The sequence below is a fragment of the Trachypithecus francoisi genome, unplaced genomic scaffold, assembly GCF_009764315.1.
Source record: "Trachypithecus francoisi isolate TF-2019V2 unplaced genomic scaffold, Tfra_2.0 Lachesis_group20, whole genome shotgun sequence".
Classification (NCBI taxonomy): Eukaryota; Metazoa; Chordata; class Mammalia; order Primates; family Cercopithecidae; genus Trachypithecus; species Trachypithecus francoisi.
In genome coordinates this window covers 638573-660873 of record NW_022681466.1, presented here as the reverse complement: position 1 = coordinate 660873, position 22301 = coordinate 638573, and the positions used below count along the sequence as shown (strand labels likewise).

General features: G+C 41.6%; 1 pseudogene; it reads left to right on the top strand.

The window, feature by feature from the left end:
- The first annotated feature begins 17466 nt into the window (after positions 1–17466).
- LOC117068104 lies at positions 17467–17612 on the top strand (annotated as a pseudogene).
- Positions 17613–22301: the final 4689 nt, after the last annotated feature.

Here is a 22301-nt window from a genome sequence, read left to right as displayed (position 1 = left end):
TATGAGTGAGAACATGTGGTGTTTGGTTTTCTGTTCTTGCGATAGTTTGCTGAGAATGATGGTTTCCAGCTGCATCCATGTCCCTATAAAGGACACGAACTCATCCTTTTTTATGGCTGCATAGTATTCCATGGTGTATATGTGCCACATTTTCTTCATCCAGTCTGTCACTGATGGACATTTGGGTTGATTCCAAGTTTTTGCTATTGTGAATAGTGCTACAATAAACATACGTGTGCATGTGTCTTTATAGCAGCATGATTTATAATCCTTTGGGTATATACCCAGTAATGGGATGGCTGGGTCATATGGTATAGACATTTCTCAAAAGAAGACATGAATACAGCCAACAGGCACATGAAAAAATGCTTGTCATCACTGGCCATCAGAGAAATGCAAATCAAAACCACAATGAGATACCATCTCACACCAGTTAGAATGGCAATCATTAAAAAGTCAGGAAACAACAGGTGCTGGAGAGGATGTGGAGAAATAGAAACACTTTTACACTGTTGGTGGGATTGTAAACTGGTTCAACCATTGTGGAAAACAGTATGGCAATTCCTCAAGGATCTAGAGCACCTACCACTTTCTAATACAACATGTCATTTACTTCATTTCATTCCCCATTTCCCTCTCCTGCTCTGATCCTCATTCCCTCCCAAGGTGAGCTTCCCAAGGACAGAGAATTTCCTGGCTGTAATAGTACCTGACACCTAGTCAGCATTTAATAAATGTTGGTTGCATTTCTTTATTTGTTTTGAGGACTAAACTCAAAAGATTTTTGGGGCAAAAAATAAAAACAAAATTTTATCTTGCCCAAGTTCTTTTCTAAGGAGTCTGGGGAGTCATGCCCTAAAAAGTCATAAATGCAGATGGATTTTAGTTAACCCTATATATGATTTACTTTCCAACCTGACTCTGGCATAACATTACAAGACAAAGAAAAAAATCAAAATATTTTACCCCAAAACATGTTTCTTTGCCATATTTTGAAATGGCCCTGGCCAGGTGCAGTGGCTCACATCTGTAATCCCAGTACTTTGGGAGGCTGAGGCAGGTGGATCACGAGGTCAGGAGTTCGAGACCAGCCTGGCCAATATGGTGAAACCCTGCCTCTACTAAAAATACAAAAATTAGCCGGGTGTGGAGGAGTGCACCTGTAGTCCCAGCTACTCCAGAGGCTGAGGCAGGAGAATCGCAGAAGAATCGCTTGAACCTGGGAGGCAGAGTTTGCAGTGGGCTGAAATAGTGTCACTGCACTCCAGCCTGGGCGACACAGTGAGACTCCATCTCAAAAACAAAAAAAAGAGAAAGAGAAGAAAGAAGGAAGGAAGGAGAAAAGAAAAGAAAAGAAGAGAAGAGAAGAGAAAAGGGAAGGGAAGGGAAGGGAAGGGGAGGGGAGGGGAGGGGAGGGGAGGGGAGGGGAGGGAAGGGCCCCGCAAAGCTGTTCTTTGTGGGGGAAAATTTGTAAAGAATCTCTATTAACATAGCTAGATCTTTTTCTTCCATATCCTCCTAGTCCTAAGGAGATTAACTAAGATCCTAGTAGGAAACATTTGTCATCTATTGTCTCTAAGGACAGCCACTATAAAACTTCAAAAGAACTTTGGTCTCCACAATCTTTATCTTAACTTGAACATTCCCTTTCTGTCTATCCCAGGTGTTTAGATAAATGCAACCAATTGTCAGCCAGAAAATGTTTAAATTCACCTGTTGCCTGGAAGCCCCCCACTGCTGTGAGTGGTTCTACCTTCTGGACCAAACCAATGTATTTCCTTTTTTGTTCATCTTGTTTTGTTTGTTTTGTTTTGTTTTGAGACGGAGTTTCGCTCTTGTTGCCCAGGCTGGAGTGCAATGGCGTGATCTCGGCTCACTGCAACTTCTGCCTCCCGGGTTCAAGCAATTTTCCTGCCTCAGCCTCCTGAGTAGCTGGGATTACAGGCATGAGCCACCACATCCAGCTAATTTTTTGTACTTTTAGTACAGACGGGGTTTCTCCATGTTGGTCAGGCTAGTCTCAAACTCCCGACCTCAGGTGATCTGCCCGCCTCAGCCTCCCAAAGTGCTGGAATTACAGGCATGAGCCACCACGTCCAGCTAATTTTTTGTACTTTTAGTACAGACGGGGTTTCTCCATGTTGGTCAGGCTAGTCTCAAACTCCCGACCTCAGGTGATCCGCCCGCCTCGGCCTCCCAAAGTGCTGGGATTACAGGCATGAGCTACCACACCTTGCCCAGTGTATTTCTTAAATGTGTTTGATTGATGTCTCAAGCTTCTCTAAAATGTATAAAACCAAGCTGCGCCCTGACACCTTGGGCGCATGTTCTTAGGCCCTCCTGAGGGCTGTCATGGGCCATGGTCACTCAAATTTGGCTCAAAATAAATCTCTTCAGATATTTTACAGAGTTCAACTCTTTTAGTTGGCAGTTTGCATGTTTATTCTGCTCATCCTAACATTGAGGGGAAACATTCTTTGAGGACATTTCTATTCACCCTTCTCATTTCTTTCTTTTTTTTTTTTTTTTGAGGCGGAGTCTCGCTCTGTCGCCCGGACTGGAGTGCAGTGGCCGGATCTCAGCTCACTGCAAGCTCCGCCTCCCAGGTTTACGCCATTCTCCTGCCTCAGCCTCCCGAGTAGCTGGGACTACAGGCGCCCGCCACCTCGCTCGGCTAGTTTTTGTATTTTTAGTAGAGACGGGGTTTCACCGTGTTAGCCAGGATGGTCTATGATCTCCTGACCTCGTGATCCGCCCGTCTCGGCCTCCCAAAGTGCTGGGATTACAGGCTTGAGCCACCGCGCCCGGCCTCACCCTTCTCATTTCATCTCACAACCTATTTAATCGATTTCAATGAAGCCCAGTCTTGTTCCTAGAAAACCTGTTTGAGTGTGTAATAAGCTTATAATCAGGAAGCCTTCCTGTTTATCCAAACCCTATTTTGAAAGCTAGCCGGCTCATATTTCTTTGTTCAGTGGAATAATATAGGAATACATACAGAAAGAAAATATTCTTCACTTATCTGCACTGCAAGGTCTGTTTTTTTTTTTTTTTTGAGACGGAGTCTTGCTCTGTCGCCCAGGCTGGAGTGCAGTGGCCGGATCTCAGCTCACCGCAAGCTCCGCCTCCCGGGTTTACGCCATTCTCCTGCCTCAGCCGCCGGAGTAGCTGGGACTACAGGCGCCCGCCACCTCGCCCGGCTAATTTTTTGTACTTTTTAGTAGAGACGGGATTTCACCATGTTAGCCAGGATAGTCTCGATCTCCTGACCTCGTGATCCACCCGTCTCGGCCTCCCAAAGTGCTGGGATTACAGGCTTGAGCCACCGCGCCCGGCCTAGGTCTGTTTATTTTTGTGATAAGTTAGGCTTGGAGACTTTTAAAAAACATGACAGTTGGACATTTATTTTTATATCTATTTATTTATTTATTTTGAGACAGGGTCTGACTCCGTCTTCCAGGCTAGAGTGTAGTGGCACAATCACGGCTCACTGCAGCCTCAACCTCCAGGGTTCAAGTGATCCTTCCACCTCAGCCTCCCGAGTAGCTGGGACTACAGGCGCATGCCACCATGCCCAGCTGATTTTTATTTATTTATTTATTTATTTTGGTGTGTTTTGCCACGTTGCCTAGTCTAGTCTCAAACTCCTGAACTCAAGCAATTTGCCTGCCCAGGCCTTCCAAAGTGCTGGGATTACAGGTATGAGTCATTGCACCCAGACTGGAAGTTAATTTGTACTCCCTTACTTTGACTCTTATTTGTCCTTTCCCCTTATATTTTCCCCCATGGTGACAAAAGCCATATTATTAATTAATCTGCAACAAGTGAGTGATCTCTGTTGGTGACAGAACTGTGAACAGTAGGAAGACGGTTCCCTTCAAACTCCACTGCATGTTTCCAGGAGTTTTTCCTGAGCCTCTGCACCCCTAGGCAGTTCGGGTAGCAATAAATCTCTGCTAGCCCCTTCGCGGATTTCAAAAGCATTTAAGGGCCGGGCGCGGTGGCTCAAAACTGTAATCCCAGCACTTTGGGAGGCCGAGACGCGCGGATCACGAGGTCAGGAGTTCGAGACCATCCTGGCTAACACGGTGAAACCCCGTCTCTACTAAAAAATACAAAAAACTAGCCGGGCGAGGTGGCGGGCGCCTGTAGTCCCAGCTACTCGGGAGGCTGAGGCAGGAGAATGGCGGGAACCCGGGAGGCGGAGCTTGCAGTGAGCTGAGATCCGGCCACTGCACTCCAGCCCGGGCGACAGCGAGAAAAAAAAAAAAAAAAAGCATTTAATATGAAATCAAAACACGGTTTTAAGTAAGATATCAATACTTGAACATTTATAACACAATATATGTATTTTAATGAAATATAAGTCTGTCTCTCAAGTCTACTGTGGCCTTCACTCTTTTTAAACCATTTCAGCTAAATCCTTTATGTTATTGTAGTTTTAATTCTTACCAGTGAGCTGTGAAGATGATATTTGCTAACCAGAATGAAAGCTCGTTTGGTCAGTAGATTAAATACGAATAATAATTCTATCATTATGTCTCAGACACTGTGCTATAAGTGATTATTATGTGTCATCTTATTTCATCCTTACAGTAATCTGATTTAGGTAAATTAAAGGATAATTTCTGGCTGGGTGCAGTGGTTCATACCTGTAATCCCAGCACTTTGGGAGGCCGAGGCAGGGGGATCCTTTGAGCCAAGGAGTTCGAGACCAGCCTGGGCACCATGGCTAGAACTTTGTCTCTACAAAAAATACAAACATTAGCCAGATGGGGTGGCATGTGTCTGTGGTCCCAGCTACTCTGGATGCTGAGGTGGGAGGATTGCTTGAGCCCAGGAGGTGGAGGTTGCAGTGAGCCATGATCGCGCCACTGCATTCCAGCCTGGGTGACAACAGAGCAATACCTTGTCTCAAAAAAAAGGATAATTTTTTTCTTTTCCTCTCAGATTATGTGTATATAAAGGATAATTTTTAAAAGGTTAAAATCATGACTCAAATACAAACATCAAATGAACATGTGTAAGGTTTTATTTAACTTATTAATTAATGAGGCAATCAATAAGATGTTAGAACCGAGTCAAAGGAGAATTCAAAGACTACACATGCATAGTAATTACGAATGCTGGAATGAATTTGCAAATAAATGTAAAACAAGTTAATATCCAAAGGTAATGTTCAATTGCATATCAGTGAACACAATTTGCATTTCTGCGGATAAGAATCATTTGTATTACTATCAGCATTTTATATCTCATGGAGTTGTAAAATAGCTCAAAGACAATGAAAGGTGGAGATAGCCCAAAGGTTGTTCTAGACAGGACACTCAGTACTCTTTGTCTATTTCAAAGTAAGAAAGGAGTTCAGCAGGACCGGTTTCACAAAGTACAGGTCACAAAGGCCCTGCGGATAAAACAGGATGCGGTAAAGAAGGCAGCCAAAACCTAGATGGCAATGAAAGCAACCTCTAGTCCTCCTCACTGCTGATTATATGCTAATTATAATACATTAGCCTACTAAAGGAAACTCCCACGAGCCCCATGACAGCTTACAAATGCCATGACAACATCCAGAAGTTACCCTGCATGGTCTGAAAGGGGGAGGAACCCTCAGTTCTAGGAATTCCCCACCCCTTTCCTGGAAAACTCATGAAAAATCCACCCCTAATTTAGTGTATGATCAGAAATAATCATAAAAATAGCCAACCAGCAGCCTTCAGGGTTGCTCCGCCTATAGATTAGTCACCTTTTATTCCTTTACTTTCCTAATAAACTTGTTTTCACTTTATTTCATAAGCTCACTTTTGAATTCCTTTCTGTGCAAAGTCAAGAACCCATGCAGCCTCCCAGGCTGAATCCCAATGCTGGGGTTCACCATATGACAAAAGAAGTCTTTCACTGTTATTCCAGCTTTATAGATTTTAGAACTCAATACACAGCCTGGCCACAATGGCAAGACCTCATCTCTACAAAAAATAAAAAAAAATTAGCTGGAAGGCCAGGCACGGTGGCCCACACCTGTAATCCCAGCACTTTGGGAGGCCGAGGCAGACGGATCACCTGAGGTAGGGAGTTCGAGACCAGCCTGGCCAACATGGAGAAACTCTGTCTCTACTAAAAATACAAAATTAGCCAGACGTGCTGGCAGGAGCCTCTAATGCCAGCTACTTGGGAGGCTGAGGCAGGAGAATTGCTTGAACCCAGAAGGTGGAGGTTGTGGTGAGCCAAGATTGCACCATTGGACTCCAGCCTGGGCAACAAGAGCGAAACTCCATTACCCCAATGCCCCAGCCCCCCCAAAAAATTAGCTGGGCATGGTGGCATATGCCTGTGGTCCCAGCTACTCAGGATGCTGTGGTGGGAGAATGTCTTGATCCCTGGAGGTGAAGACTACACTGAACCATGATTACACCATTGCATTTCAATCTTGGCAACAGAGCAAGACCCTGTCTTTTTATAAAGAGAGAAAGAAAGAGAGAAAGGAAGAAACAAAGGAAGGAAGGAAGGAGGGAGGGAGGGAGGGAAGGAAGGAAGGAAGGAAGGAAGGAAGGAAGGGAGGGAAAAGCAAGCAAGCAAGCAAGAAAGGAAGGAAGAAAGAGAAAGAGAAGAGAGAAAGGGAGAGAGGAGGGAGGGAGGCAGAGAAAGAAAGAAACTCGATACATAAAAATAAAATATCAATTTAATATAAACAAGATCTTTAATTTTTGGAAAACAAATGATAATCTTTAAATAAAGCAAATAGGCCGGGCATGGAGAGGCCGAGGCAGGTTATCACTTGAGTCCAGGAGTCTGAGACCAGCCCGGCCAACATGAAGAAACCTCGTCTCTACAAAAATTACAAAAATTCACTGGGTGTGGTGGCACATGCCTATAATCCCAGGTACTTGGGAGGCTGGCTGAGGCATGAGGATCACTTGAACCGGCAAGGCGGAGGTTGCAGTGAGCTAAGATCATGCCACTGCACTTCGGCCTGGATGACAGAGCGAGACTCCGTCTCAAAAACATAAAATCAAATAAATAATAAAAAAATAAAATAACCACAGAAATTAGATCTCAACCAAATATTACAAATCGATCTTCACAATTTATAGATGAAGATCGGTCCTCACATTTTATAGATGAAAGCATCCAAGGTTAAATAATTTGCCCCAAATCAGAAAGCTGGCTGCTGGCAGGGCTAAGAGAAGAACAGGGAAACTCAGGCTTTCTAGAGAATTATCAAAATAAACAGAAACAATAAATTAAAAACATTGTGCATTAAAATTACCTTTAAATATTTTACACTTAATGAATTACCCATCTAAGATAAGAATAAACTGAAGCAAACATCCGTTAGGAAAATTCCTAAGGTCATAGGGCAGGATAAAACCGGAGATTGTTTTGGTATCAGAAAACCTATTTTTGACTGGGCACGGTTGTTCATGCCTATAATCCCAGCACTTTGGGAGGTCGAGGTTGGAGGATCACTTGAGGTCAGGAGTTCAAGACCAGCCTGGCCAACATGGGGCAACCTCATCTCTACAAAAAATACAAAAATTAGCTGGGTGTGGTGGCACGCGCTTGTAATCCCAGCTACTCAGGAGGCTGAGGCGGGAGAATTGCTTGAACCTGGGAGGCAGAGGTTGCAGTGAGTCAAGATTGCGCCAGTGCGCTCCAGCCTGGGGTGATCGACTGAGATTCCGTCTCAAAAAAAAAAGAGAAACCGATTTTTTTCTGTCAGGGCAAATGTGATGAACTCATATTGCTTAATTACATAATAATCATTTTTACATTTGTACAATTATAATCATTTTTAAATTACAAATATGCTCTCTATTAGGTTTTACTGACAAACTCAGTGTTTCTTTGATTCAATTGCAGCATAAGCAAGGAAGCTTTTCCTGAGAAGATATACTCATTCACAGACATTTTCTTTTTCATTAAGTCAAAGTATTCCCTTGCCTTATAGATAACATTATCAAAGAGATTGTTACTTCAATTACAGATGTGAAGGCTGATTTAGTAAATTAAGGATGTGCCTGACTTTTTTTTTTTTTTCAAGATGGAGTTTCGCTCTTTTTGCCCAGACTGGAATGAAACGGCACAAACTCTGCTCACTGCAACCTCTGCCCCCCAGGCTCAAGTAATTCTCCTGCCTCAGCCTCCTGAGAGGCAGGGGATTACAGGCGTGCACTACCATGCCCAGCTAATTTTGCATTTTTAGTAGGGTCGGGGTTTCTCCATGTTGGTCAGGCTGGTCTAGAGCTCCCGACCTCAGGTGATCCGCCCACCTCAGCCTCCCAAAGTGTTGGGATTTCAGGCGTGAGCCACCACGCCTGGCCAGTGTGCCTGACATTTAATTCAACAGGTAGCTAAACTGAGTTCTACAATATTTAAATTGAAAATTAAGTCATTTAGCGGAGTGTGGTGAGGCATGCCTGTAATCCTTGCTACTCAGGAGACTGAGGCATGAGAATCGCTTGAGCCTGGGAGGCGGAGATTGCAGTGAGCCAAAATCGCACCACTGCACTCCAGTCTGGGTGACAGAGCAAGACTCTGTCTCAATGAAAAATAAAAAATTATAATAAATCATGTTCAGATTTGATTTATGGGTAAAAAATTTTTATTAGAGTTGAGTCATTTTTCTCAGGTATTTGGGCTGCTGAAACACAAATATAGGCAATCAATGCATCTGCATTTAACATTCAGACACTTTAGCAAGTGTGCAAATATTGGAGACTCATGGATCTGCTTGTTCAGATTAGCATTACCAATATAACAATACAGTAAATACCAATAATATATATACAATAAACATATACTATATAATATACAATAATATATATAGTATGTGGTATATACAATAATTATATATAGTAATATATAGATAAATAATATATAATACCAATATTACCTATATAATAATAATATATACAATTAATAATAATATACACAATAAATAACAATATTACCAATATAATAATATAATAAACAGGTACCATAACTTATTATTGTGGAAAATACGCAAAGGCTCCTGAGCCATAGAGCTCTGTTCTTTGGACTTATCCGATCTATGTCCCTATAGTTAAAACCCTTAAGTTAGAGTGAAATAATCGCTCTAACTTGGAGGAAGCATTTCTTCTTCAATTAGTCAATGAACCATCAGCAGTAGTTTTGGAGAAAGATTGTTTAACTATTCTATGACCTAAAGACCAGCACACATCTGTTGTACAAAGAAAAGGAGTGTTGCAACCTTCCTTTGGAATAGAGATTGCCTGCTTTTGTGCTAATACATGTTTGGCTTAAAAATTATTTCTGTTGGCAAGGGCATAGGATTTTCCAAAATAGTGAGATTTTCTTTCCAGGTACATCTTACATTTGGAGAAAACACACACGTAGGAAGGACTGCTGTGGAGGCTTTTCACTGTACTTGTGATTTTGATTGACCTCTGTAGTACCAAACTGAATTTTAGACACCACAATTTGAATTTTGTATTGAAAACTTTGGGTCTGTAGGAAAAGAAAAACTGTCATTAAAATTGCAAAGTGGGCAGGCATGGTGGCTCTCACCTGTAATCCCAGCACTTTTTTGGGGAGAGGGGAGCCAAGGTGGGCAGATCGTTTGAGTTCAGGGGTTCAAGATTAGCCTGGGCAACATGGTGAGAACTTGTGTCCATCAAAAATTAACAAAACCTTAGCCGGGTGTGGCGGTGCATGCCTGTAGTCTCAACTACTTGGGAGGCTGAGATGGGAGCTTGAATCTAAGAGGTGGAGGCTACAGTGAGGTGAGATGGTGCCACTGTATTCCAGCCTGGGCAACAGAGTGAGAAAGTAAGACTTTCATCTTATCTCATTTCATAAAATAAAATAAAATTCCAAAGTGGACCTTGAGACTATCGAGTGTCTTAGTCTGCTCAGGCTGCTATAACAGAATACCATAGGCTACAGGGCTTCAACAATAGACATTTATTAATATTTCTTCTGAAGGCTGGAAAGTACAAGATCGAGATGCTGGCAGATTCTGTGCCTAGTGAGGGCCACTTTCTTGTTCATAGACAGCCATCTTCTCCTTGTGCCCTCACACGGCAGAAGGAAAGAACTCTGACCATTTCGGAGTTCTCTTAAAAGCATTAATCGCATTCACAAAGATGCCACCATCATAATGTAATTACCTTTCAAAGGCCCTGCCTCTGTCTACCGTCACACTGGGGGGTTAGGGTTGCAGCATATGAATTAGAAACTAAGGAACACAAACATTTTGTCTATGCTATAACCCACATCCAACTCATGAGCAAATCCCTAGGCTCCGCCTTCAACATTTATTCAGAAGTTAACTTTGATCACCACCTCCACAGCCACCATCTTAGTCCAGGACATCATCATCTCTTACTTGGGTTATTGCGGAAGCTTAACTTGTCTTCCTGACTGTGCCATTTCTAAGGTGGTCTGTTCTCAACCTGGCAGGTGAGAGTGAGTGATCCTTTTCAAGTAGAAGTCGGATCACCTGATGTCTCAGCTCAAATATTCTCCAATGGCTCCCATCTCACTCTGAGTAAAAGCCAAAGTTCTGGCTGGGCACGGTGGCTCATGCCTGTAATCCCAGTACTTTGGGAGGCCAAGGTGGGTGAATCAGCTGAGGCCAGGAGTTTGAGACCAGCCTAGCCAAAATGGCCAAACTCTACCTTTACTAAAAATACAAAAATTAGCTGGGTGTGGTGGTGCACGCCTGTAATCCCAGCTTCTTGGGAGGCTGAGGCAGGAGAATCCCTTGAAGGTTGTAGTCAGCCGAGATGGCACCACTGCACTCCAGCCTGGGTGACACAGCGAGACCCTGCCTCAAAAAAAAAAAAAAAAAGAAAGAAAAGAAAAGAAAAAAAGAGAAAAAGAAAAGAAAAGAAAAAACAAGCCAAAGTTCTTACTATGATCTACTAGTTGTCTTAGCCCTGGTTTCCTTCCCACCCAAAGTAGAGCCTGGTATAGGGGCTATGTGCGGGTAGCTTATGGGTTAAAAAAGATTCCCCAAATGAAGACTGTTTGAAAAGTGAAACAAGGAAGGAAGGAAAGGAAATCCAAGTGTACGTTATTGAGCTGACCTCCACAATAGGCAAAATTGGAGCCGGATCCCTCAATGGTCCTGCAAAGGATATATTTATCCATTGGCTCCCATCCCCCATAAGGACTCTTGGTATGGACAGGGCTAAGGGGTTCATGCAAGTGTTCCATGCCGCAGTGGGGAAGAAGCAATAGGTAAGTAGCCATCAGAAGAGGTGCTGTGGGATTACATCTGTGCCGCTAGTTGCCTAAGTAGTAGCTGGAGTTAAAGGATGGCCAATAGCATATACGGTGCAGCTCTCATGGGTCTCATACAAAGCTCGCTCTTGCCCTCACTTCATTACCTCTCTGACCTCATTCTCATTCTTTCCATCGGTCTCTCTTTCCCACTTCCTCTGCTCTGCTTGCTGTTCCTAGAACAAAATGGACATGCACCCTCCTCAGGGCCTTTGCACTTACTATTCTCCCTACCGGGAAAGACAGCTGGCTGGCTTGAAATTCACACAGCTGGCTTCCCCACCTTCTTCGAGTTTCAACTCCAAAGTCATATTTTTAAAATTTATACATAATATTTTACATATTTTCAGGGTACATGTGATACTTTGTTGCAGCAAATGTGTAATGATCAAGTCAGGGTATTTGGGGGTACCCATCGCCTTGAGTATTTATCATTTCTATGTGTTAGAAACATTTCAAGTTTTCTCTTCTAGCTACAGGTTTTTGTTTTGTTTTGTTTTGTTTTTTTGAGATGGGGTCCCGCTCTGTCACCCAGGCTAGCATGCAGTGGCAGCGATCTCAGCTTACTGCAACCTCAGTCTCCAGGATTTAAGTGCTTCTCCTGCTTCAGCCTCCCGGGTAGCTGGGATTACAGGTGCCCGCCACCATGCCTGGCTAGTTTTGTATGTTCTTTTTAGTAGAGGTGGGATTTCACCATGTTGGCCAGACTAGTCTTGAACTCCTGACCTCAAGTGATCTGCCTGCCTCAGCCTTCCAAAGTGTTGAGATCACAAGCCTGAGCCATGGTGCCCAGCCTCTTTTCTGGCTACTTTGAAATATACAATAAGTTGTTGCTAACTATTAATATTATCATCCTACTCTGCTATCTAATATTAGAACTTACACCTTCTATCAACTGTACCCATTGACCAACCTCTCTTCATCCCCTTCCCTCAGCTTGGACATCCTTCCCAGCCTCTGGTATCTATCTATCTGTCCCTACATCCATGAGATCAACTTTTTTAGCTTCCATATATGGATAAAAACATGAAAAATTTGTCTTTCTGTGTCTGACTTACTTCACTTAACATAATGACCTCCAGTTCCATCCATGTTGGAGGCAAATGACATGATTTTATATTTTTATGGTTGAAAAGTATTACATTGTGTGTATATATTACATTTTATTTATCCATTCATCCAATGATGATCACTTAGTCTATTCCATATCTTTGCTTTTGTGAATACTGCTGCAATAAACATGAATGCAGGTATCCTTCCGATATACTGATTTCTTTTCCTAAATGTCCAGCAGTGGGATTGCCAGGTCCTATGGTAGTTCAAGTTTTTATTTTTTTGAGAAACCTCAATACTGCTTTCCATAATGGCTGTACTAATTTACATTTTCACTAACAGTGTGTAAGAGTTTGCTCTTCTCTGCATCCTCACCAATATCTGTTATTTTTTTGTCTTTTTAGTAATAGCCATCCTATGGCCGGGGTGTGGTGGCTCAGGCCTGTAATCCCAGCACTTTGGGAGGCCGAGGCAGATGGATCACCTGAGGTCGGGAGTTCGAGACCAGCCTGACCAACATGGAGAAACCCCGTCTCTACTAAAAATACAAAAATTAGTTGGGTGTGGTGGCGCATGCTGGTAATCCCAGCTACTTGGGAGGCTGAGGCAGGAGAATCACTTGAACCCAGGAGGTGGAGGTTGCAGTGAGCTAAGATTGTGCCGCAACACTCCAGCCTGGGCAACAAGAGTGAAACTCCATCTCAAAAAAAAAATTAATTAATTAAAAAAAAAAACGTTCTAACTGGGGAAAGATATGTCATTGTGGGTTTGATTTGCATTTCCCTGATGATTAGTAATGTTGTACTTTTTAAAAAAATTGGCCAGTTAACTATTTGTATGTGTTCTTTTGAGAAATGTCTGTTGATGTCCTTTGCCCAATTTTTGATGGGATTACTTGCTTTTTTACTGTTGACTTGTTTCAGTTCCTTGTATAGTGTAGATATTCGTCCCTCGTAGGATGAATAGTTTGCAAACATTTTCTCCCGTTCAACAGGTTATTTTTTCACTCTGCTGATTGTTTTATTTGCTGTACAGAAACTTTTTAGCTTAGTAGAGTCCCATTTGTCTATTTTTGTTTTTGTTGTCTATGCTTCTGAAGTCTTAGCCATGAAATCTTTGCCTACAATGTCACATTTTAACTGAGCTATCCTTAGCTCTATCTCATCTAAAATTTAGATTCCCACTCTCCCAATGCCATATCTCTCATTTCAGTTTGCCAGGACTTAGACTTCTATGAGTCCATGAACGTGGGCTGGCTCTGCGAACACCGCTGTGAAGGCTACATTTTTTGCAGACCACCTAGGCACAGGTAGGTTGATCTGCCTGGTTTGTACTGCAAGAGCAAAAATAACACAGACTGAGTAATTCATAAATAATAGAATTTTTTTTCCCCTCACACTTCTGGAGGCGAGCAAGTCCAAGATCAAAGCACTGGCAGCTTCTGTGAGGGTCTGTTCCAGCAAGGCATCTTCTTGCAACAACATCCTCACATGACAGAGGGGGGAAGGGCAACAGGACATGAATGCTGTGCCCTCACCTGGTGAAGAGAGGAAGAGCAAAAGGAGCTCAGCTAGTTCCCTCCATCCCTTTTCTAAGGTGACAATCCATTCATGAGTTAACCACTTCCCAAAAGGCCCTGCTTGTCACCACTACCACAATGGGGATTAAGTTTCAACACATGAATTTGGGGAGACACTGAAACCACAGCATCTCTCTTGCCAACTTAATTATTTTTCTCCTTCACATGGGGTAACATTTCATATGCTTTACTTTTTATCTTGTTTTTTTTTCCCTCCTCCATTGAAACTCTGTGTGTGTGTGTGTGTGTGTGTGTGTGTGTGTTATTTGTGTATGTATGTTTTGTTCATTGCTCCATCTTTAGCATAGTACGGTGCTTTGCATATAGGAGGCACTTAATAAATACTTGTTAGATAAATGAATAAATTGAATTGAAATGAATCAGGATACTGCTGGCAGACCTTAAGTTCCCTTATTGATGAACAGTGTGGACAGTACAGAGGGAATGGTGTCCCACAGTATGAAGCTATGATATTCTAAACAGAGCAGCCACATTTGCCCAGACTTAGACTTCTATGAATCTATGAATGTGTGCTGGCTCTGCGAACACTGCTGTGAAGGCTACATTTTTTGCAGACCACCTACGCATAGGTAGGATGGTCTGCCTGGTCATTTATGATACCTGCAAGCAATGTAGTTGGTAGTTTTATGTGGCTTAGATGTTCTGAATTTTCCAGGGATCATGAATTTCCAATCAAGCCAGGGCCATCACCAGCATCCTGAAGAACACAAAGACGGTTCACCCAAGAGCATTGGTTCTTTTCACTTGCAACCATGGGTTGAATGTGGGCCTTAGTGGCACTCATTTCACTGTAGATGCTAACAGCAAATGTGGCCAGGTAGCTAGTCTCTTCCAACCAAACACACTAGGCAATCAGTTCAGCTGGCTATCAGCTTTGGGAGTTCATAGTATCTGGTTCCAACATATCCTAACAAACCCTCCTATAAGTACCCACAGAGGGCAGTGCTTTTCTAGGCTATGTCAAAATATTGCTCTAGTGTGGCTGCTGAGTTCTTATTCCTGAATAAACCATTGAGTAATCTGTGTTCTCAGCTTAGGACGTGCTTTTGTACAGTCAGCACAGGTGGGCCAGGAAGCCTGTATGGTTTTCACTAAACTAGACCCTGTTAGTTTTACAGCATAGTTCACCTTCACAGCGGAGAATGGCACAACCAAGTATACAATGTAATTTCTATGCAAAGGTGGGAAAATTAACCTCAGGTTTTATTTAGAAACTATTTTATTGTGCTATGATACAAAATAATGACTTACTATGCTAAAAATTCTAGAAAAAAAGTCAGCAGGGAAAGTTGTATATTTATAATATTTATTCAAAACAACTATTTATATAGCAGTCTTGTTTACAGAACCAAGAAGAAAGTCAAAGGGTGGATTTCTCTAAAAGTTTTACATTTGTTATATGAACTTAATACATCATGGGGTAAGCTAGTAATGACATCTAATGGCAATTAATATGTATTTTATTTTATATACATGAAACATCATGTTTATTGAAATTGTTATGCAATTTGAATTAAACTGGTTTGGCTCTTATGCATTATCATCTAAATTTGCATGTATGTTTTTAAAATGAGTTTGGTTAGCCCTTTTATGTTTGCTTTTTGTTTGTTTTCCAGTGGAGAGCTTTATTGGCTTGTCATGAATTTTGAGCAGAAAGTTAACAGGTATCTAGTCAGTAAAAAGGTATTTGTTTATTCCAATGTTTATCCAATCAAGTGTATCTTCTAATAAGTTAGAAGATCAAAAAAATATGGCAACTTCTAGCTTTTTATCCAAGTCTTTGTATTCCTGCTGCTACGACTCTTATTGACTCTAAAATGACATTTTTCTTTGAGTCTGTTTTGGGGTTTTCTTTATTTTTTAATTTAACTGTATTACTGTTATTTTTCAGACTCGCTCTGTTGCTCAGGCTGGAGTGCAGTGGTGTGATCTTGGCTCACTGCAACCTCTGTCTCCCAGACTCAAGCAATCCTCCCATGCACAAGCAATCCTCCCACCTCAGCCTCCCGAATAACTGGAACCACAGGTGTATGCCACTGTGCTCAGCTAATCTTTTTTTTTTTTTTTTTGTAGAGATGGGTTTTTGCCATGTTAGCCAGGCTGGTCTCGAACTCCCAAGTTCAAGCAATCAGCCCGCCTCAGCCTCCCAAAGTGCTGGAATGACAGGTATGAGCCACCATGCCTGGCCTTCAAGTCTGCTTTGAATGCACTGTTATCACATCCAGTGCTCACAACTGAATAACAACATCCATAATAATCTGCATTTTGCAGATATTGAACAGTTATCTACCCTCAGTCACATTGCCAGAAGTGGGTAGAATTAGAATGAAAACTCAGGAGTTTGTTTCCACACCAGATACTCTTAATCATTTAATTAAAACTTGACAAAACTTAAATGGAGATATACATATATATTTTACTGCGCATTTCTTATTAAAACCACTTTATTATGTTCATTGAAAAAATATTCTCCCAACTGAAAATCTTTGGTAAGGTATAAGATCTTCCCAGTGAAGAAAACTTCCATCCGTTTTACTGTGTGTGTGTGTGTGTGTGTGTGTGTGTTTGTGTGTGTGTGTGTGCGCGCGACAGAGAGGTTTTTTTGAGTCTGTTGCTCTGTTGCCCAGGCTGGAGTGCAGTGACACAATCATAGCTCACTGCAACCGGAACTCCTGGGCTCAAGGGATCCTCCTGTCTCAGCTTCCCAAAATGCTGAGATTACAGGTGTGAGCCACCGTGCCTGGGCTAGTTGTGCTTTGTTTGTATGTTTGTTTTTTAAAAAAACTTAATTAGAATCTCAAGATGAGAAATTCGTAATGAAATAGTTCACCCTGAATGTATTCTTACCTCCCAAGCAGGAAGGATTCTCTTCCTCTTCAGAAGGCCTGCATCATTCTATCAGTATCACTTTTCTAGAATTTCCTTCTCGCAACACATTATTTCTGTAAATGTCTTTTTTCCTCTTCCAGGTAATAATAACTCTGGGGGCAGAAGTTCTGCATTCTATGTCTGTATACCTTTTATCCACTAGAAGCGTATACTCCATACTCGTTTTGTATGCTTAATAGTAATATCATGGCCAGGTGTGGTGGCTCATGCCTGTAATCCTGGCACTTTGGGAGGCCAAGAAGGGTGGATCACCTGAGGTCAGGAGTTTGAGACCAGCCTGGCCAACATGGCAAAACCCTATCTCTACTAAAAATACAAAAATTAGCCAGGCGTGGTGGCGCATGCCTGTAATCCCAGTTACTCCAGAGGCTAAGGCAGGAGAACCTGGGAGGCCAAGGTTCCAGTGAGCCAAGATCGTGCCACTGCACTCTAGCCTGGGCAACAAAGAGAGACTCTGTCTCGGCAAGAAAAGAAAAAAGGAGTATCACATATGACCTTTGCCACAATCTCTTTCTATGCACACACAAATACACTCCCTGCCTAACTCAATTCATTGGATTTTGGGGGTGGAATTGACGAATAACACAAGAAAAGGAAAAAAGAAAGAAATATTTGGGAAGGAAATAACTAATACAGGAGGTCTATCATGGGTTGCACCCATTTGAGGAATAAAGGAATTAAAACTCCCAAAAGAGGACAAATATTAACAAATGTGTATGAACAGATGGAGAAAACAAATCCTCATTTGCAACCTGGAACTAATTGTTTAGTATGATTTTTGATACATATAAGAAGGAGTACTAGGCCGGGTATGGTGGCTCGCGCCACGCCTGTAATCCCAGCACTTCGGGAGGCCAAGTGGGAGGATTGCTTGAGACCAAGAGTTCAAGACCAGCCTCAGTAACAGAGTGAGACGCTCGTCTCTACAAAAAAAGCAAAAATTAGCGAGCCATGGTGGCTCACACCTGTGATACCAGCTACTCAGAAGGCTGAGGTGGGAGGATCAACTGTGCCTAGGAGGTCAAGGCTGCAGTGAGCTGTTATCACACCACTGCTCTCCAACCTGAGCGACAGAGCAAGGAAAAAGTAAAAAAGGAATAGTATGATACCTAAGACAGGTTAAAGTGATGGGGTATTGATAACCATAAAGGTTGGCTCCAAGCCTACAGAACTGATCATTTAAAAGCATAAAACCAGCCTGGGCAACATGATGAAACCGCCTCTATAAAAAATACAAAAATTAGCCAGGCATGGAGGCATGTGCCTGTAGTCCCAGCTACTCAGTAGACTAAGGTGGAAGGATCGCCTGAGCGCAGGAGGTTGAGGCTGCAGTGAGCCATGATCATACCACTGTACTCCAGCCTGGGTGACACAGTGAGACTCTGTCTCAAAAAACAAATAACAAAAATAAAAAATAAAAAGCATAGGACATGGGGAAATTTTGCGCTATGTTGATTTACTATTCCAGTTTCATGTTGGCATCATACATGAAGGTGGACTTTTTTTTTTTTGGTTAAGGCTTTTATCTTGAGGACATAACCTCTGGATTTGAAGGTCAGGGTATCTCCCATGCTGTTCTTCAGTGTGATAACTTAGGAACACATACAATTTGAACTCATTTGGGTTTAGAGAGGATGTCAAAAATTGAGAGCCGTTTACTTTAAAAAATGTAGAGAATTTCTGACAGTGGCGTCAATATGTCCATATTCAAGTGGAGATAAAATGAACCAAAATAAAAGAACTGTGGGCAGACAGGATAACTGTGGACGATGCATCAATTCTTTTGAAAAGTGCTATCTTGAAGATAAATCTTGACTCAATCTTTAGAGAAACTAAGATAACCTTGATGAGCAGTGATGGAATCGCAAGATGTGAAATTCCTTGAAGAAAAATTTATTGACTTTAAATAATTTTGTCTAGGATTACACATAATTTTTAAAACTCTTTACACTGTATCAAGTCAGCATGTATTTTTGGCTCAAAGTTTCTCTAGTGTTTTCTGTAGAGGGAATAAAAATTAAGTTTACCAGTTTCATTTGTGGTATGCTTTAGGCTTCAAACACTGAGGCCCTCTCCCCATCTGCCTGCTCCCCTTATACATTTTTTTCCCTTGCTCTATTTTGGGTACAAGTTTCTTGCTTTGCTTTTTCTTCCTTTTGTTGTTTCACTTCAGCTAATTAATTGTATAATCTGTAAGAAATTTATACAGAATTAAAGATAAATCCTGCAGGAAAGTAAATTACTAAAATAAAGGAAACCCTATAAAGAAAGAAGGCAAGTATTAACATTCTCATATTCAAATACTTACCAGTTAGATTGACCTTATTTAACTGCAAGCCCCCAATGATTATACCATCAGTTAGATGATAAGGGAATAAAGAATACGTAACTCTTATCAATGAAGAATTCCTAGTTTATCAAGAGACATGTGGTTCAAAGGAAAATCTAAAATGCTAGTGATACATAGGCAATCAGGAATGCTGAAATACATTTAAAAATAGCTGCAAAACTGGTGAAAGTTGTCAGTATCCATAGGGCAATAATCAGTTGCTTTCTGCCAGCACACAATTCATCTGCATTTCTATGGTCAGAAATCATGTGTATTATTCTCAGTTCTCTACAATTTACAGAGTCATAAAATACCTCATAGATAATGACAGGTAGAGATAACCCAGAAAGATGTGCATGACACAACACCTGGTGCCCTTTTATGCCCATTTCAAAGTCTACTAATATAATACTATAGTCTAATACTAATGTAATATAACGATATCAATACTCTTGGGCTTGTTGGTTTCTGTACCACTTTGTACTTGTAGGACTTACTGAATATCTCAGATAACTTTTGTCTGTGTGGGTTATAACTATCAACATTCAATGTTTGGGTAATTGAAGAAAATAAAATTTTAAATATTGATTGATTTGAAAATAGCAACGATGAACATGTGGCATATTAACAATCTATCTTGGTATTTGCAGGAGGAAAAATACTTAATTTTTTCCTAAACTCCTCCTAGTTCTTAGCTAGGACTTCTATAATGAAAGATAGATTAACAAGAGAAAAATTAAGTTATTGATTACTATTGCACACATCATGCAGAGAAATCTCAATGAAAAGTAATTCAAAGCAGTGGCTTAGAAACTGTGGGAAGGTAAAATATATGGGAGGAAACTAGAGCAGTAAGGTTTGTTTGCAGATTCCTCTGGTGCCATGCCTGGGCTTATAAGAGTCTAGGATTGTCTCCAGTAAAGAAAAATTAAGGGAGAAAAGGGGTTGGATAGAGATAGCTTTGCTTCTGTTTGCTGCTTCGTAATTGTCGTCAGCCTGAAAATAATTTTTATGTCAAAGCAGCACATTTTGGGGTGGCATATTCTGGTTTCCTTCAGTATTATTATATTTGTATTACTTGGATGTTACAGATACCCTGAAAGAGAATCACTGCCTTAAAATGTTAGTTGTTTCCAGAATATCAAAAAGCATAATTAAGTACTGTCTTAGTTCATGCTGCTACAACACAATATCATAAACTGAGTGGCTTATAAACAATCAGCATGTATGTTTTACAGTTCTGGAGGCTGGGAAGTCCACAATCAAGATACTGGCAGATTTCAGTATCTGATCAGAGCTGGTTTGCTGTATTACAGACAGCTGTCCTTTCACTGTGTCCTCATATGGTGGAAGAGCAGAAGCGGAAGGGATCTCCGGAGTCTTCTTTCTTTCCTTCTTTCTTTCCTTCCTTCCTTCCTTCCTTCCTTCCTTCCTTCCTTCCTTCCTTCCTTCCCTCCCTCCCTCTCTCCCTCTCTCCCTCTCCTTCTCTCTTTCTCTCTTTCTTTCTTTCTTCTTTTTTTTTCAGTCTCACTCTGTCGCCGAAGCTGGAGTGTGCCGGCATGATCTCAGCTCACTGCAACCTCTGCCTCCCGGGTTTAAGCGATTCTCCTGCTTCAGCCTCCAAAGCAGCTAGGACTACAAGCACGCCATTACACCTGCTTAATTTTTATCATTTTAGTAGGAATGGGGTTTTGCCATGTTGGCCAGGCTGGTATCAGAACTCCTGGGCTCAAGTGATCCACCTGCCTCAGTCTCCCAAAGTGCTGGGATTATAGGTGTGAGCTACTGCCCCCAGCTTGGAGTTTCTTTTATAAGGGCTCCAGCCTCTTGACCAAATCACTTTCCAACGACCTCACTTTGTAATAACATCACATTTGGGCAATAGATTTTAACATACGAATTTTGGCAGAACACAAATATTCAGTCTACATCACAAAAGATTGCTACTTTAGGACAGTACGTGTTTTTTTTTTTTTGGAAAAGGCAAGCACAGTTTTATTTTTCTGTCACTATTACACTTGATGGAATGTCATCCTCTTTTTTATACTGTTCAATAAAAGTAATCAGTTTTATTTTTAAGACAGGGTCCTGCTCTGTTGCCCAGGCTGGAGTGAAAAGTGACTAATTTCTCTTTCACAGGGAAAACTAGGGAATGGATAACTAAGAACAGTCTCACAGACAAGCATTTTTCAGCAGACGGGCAGTACTCATGAATACAAGTAAAACAACTTGCTGCAACCACATATATCTCTTTTACATCTTCTTAAAGTGGCCAAAAAAAAAATTAAAAGAGGCATTAAAAAGAGGTCATGAATAGACCCAGAGATATGCCTCTCAATAGCATATACAAATAAAAATAAACGTATGTAAAGACTACCTCACTGATTACCTCAAATTAATATGAATCTGAGCCTGGATGGGAGTTGTAAGCTAGAAGGATGACGGCTTCAAGGCTTTGAATTTGGGTGACTTGGAAGAGGAAGGAACTTAGAAGAAGAGGGATGGGGGTGGTGCCATTGTGATCACACGCATCGTGAGGGAGTTGCATATGATCACAGTAGGATAGATACATTTCCAGGAAGGTGATGTCTGGGACATCATGAGTTTGAGATGTCAAAACAATTGGGGAAAATGGCCAGCAAGCATTTGGCGGTGTATCAGTAGAATTTGGAAAATATGCCAAGTCATTTGTTTGGACTGCTCTTACGGGTTACAGATTTGAGTATTGAGGTGATACTTGAGGCCATGCAAATAGAAGAAAGCCAAGAGAAAATAAAGAGAAAAAGAAAGTGACTTAGAACTTTGTTGTTATTCAGACTGCGTATAAGTATTGCTTAATTTGTTCTAAAATAGTGTTGCTTATAACTGTCTTGAAAGTGCAAAAACGGCCAGGCACAGAGGCTCACGCCTATGATCCCAACACACTGGGAGGCTGAGCAGGGCAGATCACTTGAGCCCAGGAGTTTGAGACCAGCCTGGCCAACATAGTGAAACCCCATCTCTACTAAAAATATAAAAATTAGCCGGGCATGGTGGAGCATGCCTGTAGTTCCAGCTACTCGGGAGGCTGAGGCAGGAGAATCACTTGAAGCTGAAAGGCGGAGGTTGCAATGAGCTGGGATTGTGCCACAGCACTCCAGCCTGGGCAACAGAGGGAGACTC